Source organism: Mustela nigripes, chromosome 4 (genome assembly GCF_022355385.1).
Source record: "Mustela nigripes isolate SB6536 chromosome 4, MUSNIG.SB6536, whole genome shotgun sequence".
Classification (NCBI taxonomy): Eukaryota; Metazoa; Chordata; class Mammalia; order Carnivora; family Mustelidae; genus Mustela; species Mustela nigripes.
In genome coordinates, this window is record NC_081560.1 from 102,242,160 (window position 1) to 102,255,540 (window position 13,381).

Below are 13,381 nucleotides of genomic sequence, written 5' to 3' on the forward strand. Positions count from 1 at the left end.
ACTACTTTAGCTAGCAGGAGATCAGCTAGATAGCTTATGTAAAGATTGCGAACACCTACAAATCCAACGGGGAGATCGAAGAGAAGAAGAATAGCAATTCTAGAAACAAAAAACAACCACTTTCTGAAAGGTAGGACCGGCAGAGAAGTGAATCCAAAGCGACGGGAAGATAGACCCCGGGGGGAGGGGCTGGTTCCGGGCAAGCGGCAGAGCAACGGAGCACAAAATCAGGACTTTTAAAAGTCCATTCCACTGAGGGACATTGTTCCAGAGGCTAAACAGGGGTGAAGCCCACGCGGGGACAGCGTGGCCTCAGGTCCCGCAGGGTCACAGAAGGATCGGGGGTGTCTGAGTGTCGCAGAGCTTGCAGTATTAGAACGGGGAAGCCGGCTACAGAGACAGAGCCAACAGTGAGCTCACAGTTCGGGGTTACCTTGAACCGGTCATAGTCTCGGTGAGCTTGGAGCGCTGCCGGAGGTCAGGCGGACGGGAGTTACTGGGCACTGTTCTCTGAGTGGCACCCCAGGCTCTCGGCTCCTCCAGGCTGGAGACCAGGAGGCCGCCATTTGTATTCCCGTCCTCTGGATCTCTACGGAAAGCGCTCAGGGAACAAAAGCTCCTGAAAGCAAAGCCCAGCAGATTACTCAGCCCGGCTCCTGGTAAGGGCGCTGCAATTCCGCCTGGGGCAAAGACACTTGAGAACCACTAAAACAGGCCCCTCCCCCAGAAGATCAACAATAAATCCAGCCAGGACCAAGTTCACCTACCAAGGAGTGCAGTTTGCAGTTTCAATACCAAGGAGAGCAGCAGAATCCCAGAGGAGGAGAAAGCAAAGCATGGAACTCATGGCTTTCTCCCTATGATTCTTTAGTCTTGCAGTTAATTAAATTTTTTTTCATTTTTTTCTCTTCTTCTGCTAAAATTTTTTAAACTTTTACCCTTTTCTTTTTTAATTAGTTTATCTAATATATATATATGTATATATATATATTTCTTTTTTATACTTTTCTGTATTAATTTTCTTTTTTAAATTCTTTTCTTTTTTTTTTTTTTCCTTTCTTTCTGAACCTCTTTTTATCCCCTTTCTCCCGCCTCACAATTTGGGATCTCTTCTGATTTGGTTAAAGCCTATTTTCCTGGGGTTGTTGCCACCCATTTAGTATTTTACTTGCTCCTTCATATACTCTTATTTGGACAAAATGACAAGGCAGAAAAATTCACCACAAAAAAAAGAACAAGAGGTAGTACCAAAGGCTAGGGACCTAATCAATACAGACATTGGTAATATGTCAGATCTAGAGTTCAGAATGACAATTCTCAAGGTTCTAGCCAGGCTCGGAAAAGGCATGGAAGATATTAGAGAAACCCTCTCAGGAGATATAAAAGCCCTTTCTGGAGAAATAAAAGAACTAAAATCTAACCAAGTTGAAATACAAAAAGCTATTAATGAGGTTCAATCAAAAATGGAGGCTCTCACTGCTAGGCTAAATGAGGCAGAAGAAAGAATTAGCGATATAGAAGACCAAATGACAGAGAATAAAGAAGCTGAGCAAAAGAGGAACAAATAGCTACTGGACCACGAGGGGAGAATTCGAGAGATAAGTGACACCATAAGACGAAACAACATTAGAATAATTGGGATTCCAGAAGAAGAAGAAAGAGAGAGGGGAGCAGAAAGGATAATAGAGAGAATTATTGGGGAGAATTTCCATAATATGGCAAAGGGAACAAACATCAAAGTTCAGGATGTGCAGAGAACGCCCCTCCAAATCAATAAGAATAGGCCCACACCCCGCCACCTAATAGTAAAATTTACAAGTCTTACTGACAAAGAGAAAATCCTGAAAGCAGCCCGGGAAAAGAAGTCTGTAACATACAATGGTAAAAATATTAGATTAGCAGCAGACTTATCCACAGAGACCTGGCAGGCCAGAAAGAGCTGGCATGATATAGTCAGAGCACTAAACGAGAAAAACATGCAACCAAGAATACTATATCCAGCTAGGCTATCATTGAAAATAGAAGGAGAGATTAAATCTTCCAGGACAAACAAAAACTGAAAGAATTTGCAAACCAAACCAGCTCTACAGGAAATATTGAAAGGGGTCCTCTAAGCAAAGAGAGAACCTACAAGTGGTAGATCAGAAAGCAATAGAGACAATATACAGTAACAGTCACCTTACAGGCAATACAATGGCACTAAATTCATATCTCTCAATAGTTACCCTGAATGTTAATGGGCTCAATGTCCCATTCAAAGGACACAGGGTATCAGAATGGATAAAAAACCAAAACCCATCTATATGTTGCCTACAAGACATTCATTTTAAGCCCGAAGACACCTCCAGATTTAAAGTGAGGGGGTGGAAAAGAATTTACCATGCTAATGGACATCAGAAGAAAGCAGGAGTGGCAATCCTTATATCAGATCAATTAGATTTATAGCCAAAGACTATAATAAGAGATGAGGAAGGACACTATATCATACTCAAAGGGTCTGTCCAACAAGAAGATCTAACAATTTTAAATATCTATGCCCCCAACGTGGGAGCAGCCAACTATATAAACCAATTAATAACAAAATCAAAGAAACACATCAACAATAATACAATAATAGTAGGGGACTTTAACACTCCCCTCACTGAAATGGACAGATAGATCATCCAAGCAAAAGATCAACAAGGAAATAAAGGCCTTAAATGACACCTTGGACCAGATGGACATCACAGATATATTCAGAACATTTCATCCCAAAGCAACAGAATACAAATTCTTCTCTAGCACACATGGAACATTCTCCAGAATAGATCATATCCTCGGTCCTAAATCAGGATTCAAATGGTATCAAAAGATTGGAATCATAACCTGCATATTTTCAGACCACAATGCTCTGAAGCTAGAACTCAACCACAAGAGGAAGTTTGGAAAGAACCCAAATACGTGGAGACTAAATAGCATCCTTCTAAAGAATGAATGGGTCAACCAGGAAATTAAAGAAGAATTGAAAAAGATCATGGAAACAAATGATAATGAAAACACAACCTTTAGGGGCGCCTGGGTGGCTCAGTGGGTTAAAGCCTCTGCCTTCAGCTCAGGTCATCATCTCAGGGTTCTGGGATCGAGCCCCACGTCGGGCTCTCTGCTCAGCAGGGCACATTCCTCCTCCTCTCTCTCTCTGCCTGCCTCTCTGCCTACTTGTGATCTCTGTCTGTCAAATAAATAAATAAAAATATTAAAAAAAGAAAGAAAGAAAGAAAACAACGGTTCAAAATCTGTGGTACACAACAAAGGCAGTCCTGAGAGGAAAATATATATCGGTAAAAGCCTTTCTCAAGAAACAAGGAAGGTCTCAGGTACACAACCTAACCCTGCACCTAAAGGAGTTGGAGAAAGAACAAGAAAGAAACCCTAAAACTAGCAGGAGAAGAGAAATCATAAAGATCAGAGCGGAAATCAATGAAATAGAAACCAAAAAAACAATAGAACAAATCAACGAAACTAGGAGCTGGTTCTTTGAAAGAATTAATAAAATTGATAAACCCCTGGCCAGACTTATCAAAAAGAAAAGAGAAAGGACCCAAATAAATAAAATCATGAATGAAAGAGGAGAGATCACAACTAACTCCAAAGAAATACAAACAATTATAAGAACATACTATGAGCAATTCTACGCCAACAAATTTGACAATCTGGAAGAAATGGATGCATTCGTAGAAACATATAAACTACCACAACTGAACCAGGAAGAAATAGAAAGCCTGAACAGACCATAAACAGTAAGGAGATTGAAACAGCCATTAAAAATCTCCAAACAAACAAAAGCCCAGGGCCAGACGGCTTCCCGGGGGAATTCTACCAAACATTTAAAGAAGAACTAATTCCTATTCTCCTGAAACTGTTCCAAAAAATAGAAATGGATGGAAAACTTCCAAACTCATTTTATGAGGCCAGCATCACCTTGATCCCCAAACCAGACAAGGATCTCATCAAAAAAGAGAGCTATAGACCAATATTCTTGATGAACACAGATGCGAAAATTCTCACCAAAATACTAGCCAATAGGATTCAACAGTACATTAAAAGGATTATTCACCACGACCAAGTGGGATTTATTCCAGGTCTGCAAGGTCTGCAAATCAATCAATGTGATACAACACATCAATAAAAGAAAGAACAAGAACCATATGATACTCTCAATAGATGCTGAAAAAGCATTTGACAAAGTACAGCATCCCTTCCTGATCAAAACTCTTCAAAGTGTAGGGATAGAGGGCACATACCTCAATATCATCAAAGCCATTTATGAAAAACCCACCACAAATATCATTCTCAATGGAGAAAAACTGAAAGCTCTTCCGCTAAGGTCAGAAACAAGGCAGGGATGTCCATTATCACCACTGCTATTCAACATAGTACTAGAAATCCTAGCCTCAGCAATCAGACAACAAAAGGAAATTAAAGGCATCCAAATCGGCAAAGAAGTCAAATTCTCACTCTTTGCAGATGATATGATACTATATGTGGAAAACCCAAAAGACTCCACTCCAAAACTGCTAGAACTTGTATAGGAATTCAGTAAATTATCAGGATATAAAATCAATGCACAGAAATCAGTTGCAAGAGAAATTAAGGAGTCAATCCCATTTACAATTGCACCCCAAACCATAAGATACTTAGGAATAAACCTAACCAAAGAGGCACAGAATCTATGCTCAGAAAACTGTAAAGTACTCATGAAAGAAATTGAGGAGGACACAAAGAAATGGAAAAATGTTCCATGCTCCTGGATTGGAAGAATAAATATTGTGAAAATGTCTATGCTACCTAAAGCAATCTACACACTTAATGCAATTTCTATCAAAGCACTATCCATCTTTTTCAAAGAAATGGAACAAATAATCCTAAAATTTATATGGAACCAGAAAAGACCTCGAATAGCCAAAGGAATATTGAAAAAGAAAGCCAAAGTTGGTGGCATCACAATTCCGGACTTCAAGCTCTATTACAAAGCTGTCATCATCAAGACAGCATGGTACTGGCACAAAAACAGACACATAGATCAATGGAACAGAATAGAAATCCCAGAAATAGACCCTCAACTCTATGTTCAACTAATCTTCAACAAAGCAGGAAAGAATGTCCAATGGCAAAAAAACCAGCTTCTTCAATAAATGGTGTTGGGAAAATTGGACAGCCACATGTAGAAAAATGAAATTGGACCATTTCCTTATACCACACATGAAAATAGACTCAAAATGGATGAAGGACCTCAATGTGAGAAAGGAATCCATCAAAATCCTTGAGAACACAGGCAGCAACCTCTTCGACCTCAGCCGCAGCAACATCTTCCTAGGAATATCACCAAAGGCAAGGGAAGCAAGGGCAAAAATGAACTATTGGGATTTTACCAAGATCAAAAGCTTTTGCACAGCAAAGGAAACAGTTAACAAGACCAAAAGACAACTGACAGAATGGGAGAAGATATTTGCAAATGACACATCAGATAAAGGACTAGTGTCCAAAATCTATAAAGAACTTAGCAAATTCAACACCCAAAGAACCAATAATCCAATCAAGAAATGGGCAGAAGACATGAACAGACATTTCTGCAAAGAAGACAACCAGATGGCCAACTGACATATGAAAAAGTGCTCCATATCACTCGGCATCAGGGAAATACAAATCAAAACCACAATGAGATATCACCTCACACCAGTCAGAATGGTTAAAATTAACAAGTCAGGAAATGACAGATGCTGGCGAGGATGCGGAGAAAGGGAAACCCCGCTACACTGTTGATGGGAATGCAAGCTGGTGCAACCACTCTGGAAAACAGCATGGAGGTTCCTCAAAATGTTGAAAATAGAACTGCCCTATGACCCAGCAATTGCACTATTGGGTATTTACCCTAAAGATACAAACGTAGTGGTCCAAAGGGGCACGTTCACCCGAATGTTTATAGCAGCAATGTCCACAATAGCCAAACTATGGAAAGAACCTAGATGTCCATCAACAGATGAATGGATAAAGAAGTGGTATATATACACAATGGAATACTATGCAGCCATCAAAAGAAATTAAATCTTGCCATTTGCCACGATGTGGATGGAACTAGAGGGTATCATGCTTAGCGACGTAAGTCAAGCGGAGAAAGACAACTATCATATATGATCTTCCTGATATGAGGAAGTGGTGATGCAACAAGGGGGTTTAAGGGGGTAGGAGAAGAATAAATGAAACAAGATGGGATTGGGAGGGAGACAAACCATAAGTGACTCTTAATCTCACAAAACAAACTGAGGGTTGCTGGGGGGATGGGGGTTGATAGAAGGGGGGTGGGGTTATGGACATTGGGGAGGGTATGTGCTTTGTTTAGTGCTGTGAAGTGTGTAAACCTGGCGATTCAAAGACCTGTACCCCTGGGGATAACAGTATATTATATGTTGATAAAAAATAAAAAATTTTTTAAAAAAATAAGAAAAGTCACGTCTGTATTCAGTGTAGAGACATACACCTGTAGGGGGCACCACCAATCATCCGAAGAATCTGGACTTGGAGACTAATGCCAGGAATGGGTTAGCATCCTGAGGTCAGACAAGTGTAGTTGTATGCAGGAAAGAATCTGAAGCAAATATTTACTGCCAGGAAAAGTGGGCTGTGATAGTACTGTGGCTGTTCCCAGGTGGGCTGGCCTTCTCTCTTCCCAAGCACATAATAAAGTTACACTTCTCGAAAACAGTTATGGCCATACTTTCTACACCCAGCGAGATGGGAGTAAAACGTGGTGAGTCCCTTGGAAAGCAGAGCAGCCCATGCCACATTCCCTTCCCTCTGCAACGTACCAGGTAGACCTATTCCCTCTGCTCTGGGCCAGAGGGAGCAGAATGGTGGCAGCAGAGCCCCAGCCACCTGAGAGGGACATGGACTCTGAGATGACAAGTGGACTCGTGTTTCAAACTACTGAGGTTTCAGTGTTGGAGGTGAACAGTACACACACAGGCAGACGCCAGTCTATCCTGATAGCTTGCAATCCTTAAGTAGAAAAGGCGAGTGGTAAGAAAACTGTATTTTTTAATGTATCCTTTTATGAAAGGGAGAGGAGTATGAATAGATATGTATATTTGCTGGAAGAAACAGTGGAAGAAAGAAATAGTAGAATAACACCACAAAGACTAGTTTTTAAAAAATTACTGATGAGGGACAAGAAGAAAGAGTTAAGAGGACACAGAGAGAAGCCAGACTCCTCTGACTACACCTTAACGTACGGTTCTCACTTTTGAATCATGTAATGATCTCCCATATTCAAAATACAGAAGTAAATCAAAAGAAGGGTCCTTGTGGGGATGGAGCTGTTTAGTATCTTGACGGCGACAAAATTATTTAGAGCTACGCACACACACACACACACTTACACACGAGTCTAACTAAAACCGGCAAAATCTGAACAAGATCAGTGGATTGAACAATATTGGTATCTGGCTGTGCTATTATACTACAGTTTTACAGGTGTTACTGTTGGGGGAAACTGAGTGAGGGATGTGCATCTTATAACTGGATGCAAATCTATGACTATTTCATTAAATATCAGAGTAAGTCAAGAAGAATAAAAGTCATTCCCTAAGTATGAAAGCAAATTGTACAAAATGATTCAATTGTATTTCAAGTTAGTGACATAATCATATGAAGAACAAAATTATTTCAAATAACTTTAGAACAAATATTTTGATTGCACATCCTTAGTGAAATATATTATAGAGGCATATTAAGCAATGAAGAAATCTTTTTTTTTTTTTTTTGTAAGATTTTGCTTTTCAGTCATCTCTACACTCAATGTGGGGCTCAAACTTATAACCCTGAGATCAAGAGTCACATGCTCTACTGACTGAGCCAGCCAGATGCTCTAGCAATGAAGAAATCTTAAACTGTATTTCTTACCATCCTTAGGAATAGCGGTATGGTTATATAATACATTTTTTAAAATTGTAAGTTAATACAAATAAATGCTTATGTTAATACTGTTAGGAACTAAAATTCTCAGCATTCTGCAACAACGCTGCACATGTAAAATCAAAGAAATGAAAGTCCCACAACACGGCATTTAAAATGAAAATAACAGTATAAAGTCGTTATTATTTTCCTTTTAAAAAGCAATATATTTCTTTTTTTTCCATTTAAAAATCCTGAAGGCAGTGACAACCTGAGAGCAACCAGCACTCCAAGCAAAAAGATCAGAAGCTCTAAGTATTACTCTGGGGACAGACAGCTTGCAGTAACCGTCACAACCATTCCCCTGGTGTTCATACGCTCACGTGTTTTTGTTGGAGGCTAGACTTGGTCATGTGACTTGCTTTGGCCAATAGGACATTAGCAAATGTGATGCAAGCAGAGACTTGAAAGCACTTTCTCCTTGAGATTTATTCTCAGGGCTGCTCCTGGCGACTTGTTAAAACTGTCAATATGTGAAGAACCCCCATAAACTGACTGGATAAAAGAAATACAGCCTATTTGCCCATGGTGTTCTAGCCTACGGCCCACCAAAGTTTTGCCATGTGAGCAAGACCATCTACATAAGTTAGAGAAAGACAATTATCATATGATCTCACTGATACATGGAATTTAAGTAACAAGGCAGAGGACTTCAGGGGAAGAGTAGAAAAATTGAAACAAGACAAAACCAGAGAGGGAGTCAGACCACAAGAAACTCTTAATCTCAGGAAACAAACTGAGGGTTGCTGGAGTGGAGGGGGTTGGGGGCATAGGGTGGCTGGGTGATGGACATTGGGGAGGATATGTGCTGTGGTGAGTGCTGTGAATTGTGTAAGACTGATGAATCACAGACCCGTACCCCTGAAACAGATAATACATTATATGTTATTTAAAAATTAATTAAAAAGGAATACAAATTAAAAAAAATTTAAAGACCATCTTCATAAATATCAGGGTTAATACAAAGTGAAAATATGGGGTCCTTTGTTTAGAATATTGTATGGAGAGCATTTGTTATAATGAGCGCTGGGAGTTGTATGTAAGTGATGAATCACCGAATCCTACTCCAGAAACCAATATTGCACCATATGTTAACTACTTAAAATTTAAATTAAAAAAGAAAGAAAGAAAGAAAGAAAGAAAGAAACAACAACAACAAAACCAGAACAGCAGAGCCCTGTGGCCAAGCATAAGGCCCTTCAGAGCATGAGGCTCTGTGTGCCGGAAATGGTGACAGACCTGTCCTGCATGCACATAAGACTATATTGGATCGTCTCGGTACCTGCATTCTTTATGACAGACGTGTGAGTTCACAGAGACAAGGTGAGCAGTCTCCAACAACCTGCAGAATCACGAGCTAATCAGCTCGTTAGTTTCAGCCACTAGGTTTTGGGACATTTGCAGGAGAAGCTACCTGACCTGAAGTACCAATGTCTAAAATATTATGAACTACTGACTAAAGAACATCAGAAAAAAATTATAAATAAATATTGAAATCCAGTTAATAATATCCACAATGAAGTATTTAAGGGGAAGTGTACTGATTTCTGCAACTTACTTTGAAATTCGCTAGAAAAATAGCCAGGATTAGTGCATCAGTACAGCACGAATAGACAGATACATGTGAGAAAAGTATATTGAAATGCTAATGACTGAATCTAGTAGATGAGCACTGTGAATTGTGTAAGACTGATGAAACACAGACCTGTAGCCCTGAAACAAATAATACATTATATGTTAATTAAAAAAAAAAAAAAGAAACCCATCATTTTCCAAATCCTAATAAACTAATTGATTCTGGCAAAGCTCCACCAATAGATGAAACCCTTAGATGAAAAGTTAATGGGGAACTTGACAGTGGAAGAATCAGACTGTTGCCAGCTGAGCCCACTGAGAGTGGGTCAAACACACATTATGTGCCTTCTGATGTAATAGATCAAGGACACAGAACTAGCTATGTATGAATTGTCTCAAATACAATTGAGGAGTGCCTGGGTGGCTCAGTGGTTAAGCATCTGCCTTTGGCTCAGGGCGTGGTCCCAGGGTCCTGGAGTCAAGCCCTGCATTGGGCTCCCTACTCAGGGGGGAGCCTGCTTCTCCCTCTCCCACTCTCCCTGCTTGTGTTCTCTCTCTCACTGTGTCTCTCTCTCTCTCTAAATAAATAAGATCTTTTTAAAAAGCACAATTGAGTTTGCATCCAATCAATCATTAAGGCTAACTTCCTGTTTACATGGAAGGGGACAGAAGAAAAATAACATAAGGAAGTAAACATAAAAATTCAAAATGTGAAACATTCCACAGAACAATAAACCAAAGCGTGACAAAGATGGGGTTGGGAACCACAATAGATTAGCAACATGTAAGAGAGCTAATGATCAAATGTAGTGAGTGGATTTCTTTGCTTCCTAACTCAAACAACCCACCTATAAAAATGATACATTTTTAAATTAATTTATTCTTTTTAAGCTGTGTATGGAGCCCGATGTGGGGCTTCAACTCATGACCCTGAAATCAAGACCAGAGCTGAAATCAAGAGTTGGACTCTTAACTAAGCCACCCAGGTGCCCCTAAAATGATATATGTAAGCAGAGAAATTTTCATTTGGGTTGGGTATTTCAGGATAACAAGGAATTGGTATGTTTCATTAAGTGTGATAACATTGTAGCTATTAATAAAAATATCCATATTTATAAGGGTAAAATGATAATATGTCTGGGATTTGCTTGAAAGAATTTAAGGAAAAGACTTAATTGAAAAAAGGAAAAATGAAGTAATATACCATATACTGATACTTGTTGGCTTATGGAGGATTGTTCTATTCCTTTAAAAAATATTAATTTATGGGGGCGCCTGGGTGGCTCAGTGGGTTAAGCCGCTGCCTTCAGCTCGGGTCATGATCTCGGGGCCCTGGGATCGAGTCTCACGTCAGGCTCTCTGCTCGGCGGGGAGCCTGCTTCCCTCTCTCTTTCTCTGCCTGCCTCTCTGCCTGCTTGTGATCTCTGTGTGTCAAATAAACAAATAAAATCTTTAAAAAAACATATTAATTTATGTTTGAAAAATTTTTTCAAAATAAAAATAGTAGTTTCCTGGATATTCAGGTAACAAAATAGCATACCATCACAAGAAATTTTTAAATATTCAAAATGCAAGGAGAAAACTTCTGAAACTCAATTGTCACAGAACGATTTAACACATTACTTCTAGTCTGCGACAACAGATTAAAAACACATTTAGATTTAATTCATTTTATTATCCTTGGATGGATGGATATTTACAAAATAATGAAGGCAGAACTCTAATGAATTGAAGAAACAAAAGAGGGTTAATTTTATAAATGAGTAAATGAGTTGCTCCTTTTAAAGAAAACATAATAAAACAGAAACACGTCTATAAAATATACTCAGGGTTGGTGATATTAACAATAAAATGGTTTTACATATAAGCCTGGGGAAATGTAAGCTAACCATTCATTTAAGTGATATCGTCTTAAGTATAAAATAGAGAAATGAGTACAAGATGTTTTGACCTCGACATTTTGACACTGCGAACATTTTGAAGATACTTGATAGTGTTCAGAGTAAACTCCTTTAGGCCCACTTAATTCCTTGATCAATTTGTATCCCACAGCGCTGACCAATAGAACTTTCTAGGTGCTGGAAGTATTCTATATCTGCACTACTTAAATGGTAGCCCATAGCCACACACAGCTACTGAAGACGTGGAAGGTGGCTATGGCAACTGAGGACATAAACTGTTAATCTAATTTTATTTTTAGTTATTATTTATTTATATGTAAATAGACACATGTGGCTCATTGCTACCAATCAGATAACAGCTACCAACCACAATCAGACCATTGCCAGTTACTCAAATATTTATTTTTATTTTACTAAAATAATTTTCACATTAGTATTTTAGTATTAGTAGTATCCATTTTAGTATTTTAGTATCCATTAGTATTTTAGAAAAAGTGTTTGTTTCATTAGGCTTTAATGAAAACTGTTAGAACTGTAATGAAACAGTTAGAAACTGTTTGTTTCTAATCAATTTTACACATTATAGCTTCTACTATGGTGTCTGTTGTCTTCATTTTTGCATTCTTTCCCCCAAGCCCACTTTTCTCCAGTAAAAATGTTAAGATCTTTATTTTATCAAGAAGAGTCAATTCTTCAACTGATTTTTATTCAAAAACAAAGTTTACTTCTGTAGTTTTGTTTGTTTTAGTGATAATCTTTGGATAGTCACTATGAATTGAATACTAGTTGAATACCAGATTACTAGTTTATAATTATTTCTTAGACACTAAGAAAACTGTGAAAATTTTTGTGATAGGTATATAAATGACATAAATAAAAAGACAATCTGAGAAACAGATGGGCATAGGGTGAGGGGTGGCAGAGAAAGACACGGTGACACAGAGTGACAGATACACAGAGGAAAGCGTGAGCCGTAGCATGCTAGGCCTCACATCTGCAAACAAGGTAGGAGAGGAAAGAGATCTCCCCTGCAAGATATCCCAAAGAGCTGGCCCTTCTTTCCAGAAGACTTCTGAAAACCTATCCTTACCCCTCACTGGGTGACGTGCAGAATCTCTAACCAGGAGATTGCCATGATCTGACGGGCATTCCTGAGCCAATTTCACCTTTCAGGATGAGGAGGAAAACTTCAAGCTCCCAAACTTATCAGAGCCCAGCCCCACGTGGATGTGAACAGAATGGCTGCTTCTTCATGGGGTCTGGGTGCCATGGATGTTTGGAAGGTAGGGTGATAGCTAGGGCTGGCCTGGGACAGTCCCTATGTAGGCCCGTTGTGCCAGTGTAATGATTTATATATCCCTCCATTTCATTTCAAAAGCAACTTGGTTTAGAGGACAAAGGACATGGTAATCCTACTATCAGGAGAAATCCACAAGGTCTATTACACTTACTACTTTTTGTATAAATTGGTACTAACTCTGAGAGAAGTATTGTTACTTCTGGAAGTTACAGTGAGAATGTGTGATTATCTCAATTTTCAGTGAATCTTGGTATTTATAATGTTAAAGAATTAACACTTAAGGGACACCTGGGTGGTTCAGTCAGTTAAGTGTCTGCCTTCAGCTCAGGTCATGATCCCAGGGTCCTGGGATCGAGTCCCGCACCGGGCTCCTTGCTCAGTGGGGAGCCTGCTTCTCTCTCTACCTCTGTCTGCCGCTCCCCCCTGCTTGTGCACTCTCTCTCTCTGACAAATAAATAAAATTTTAAAACAAAATAAACATTAAAAAAAATCAAGTATAGCTGGATTGTGGTCTGAGTGGATAGTCCAAAACCCACCTCTAACATTCACCAGCTTTGTGATCTTGGTCTAGGCTTAAATTTCCTGAGCTCCAAAATGAAGCCACTGGACTATATCATTT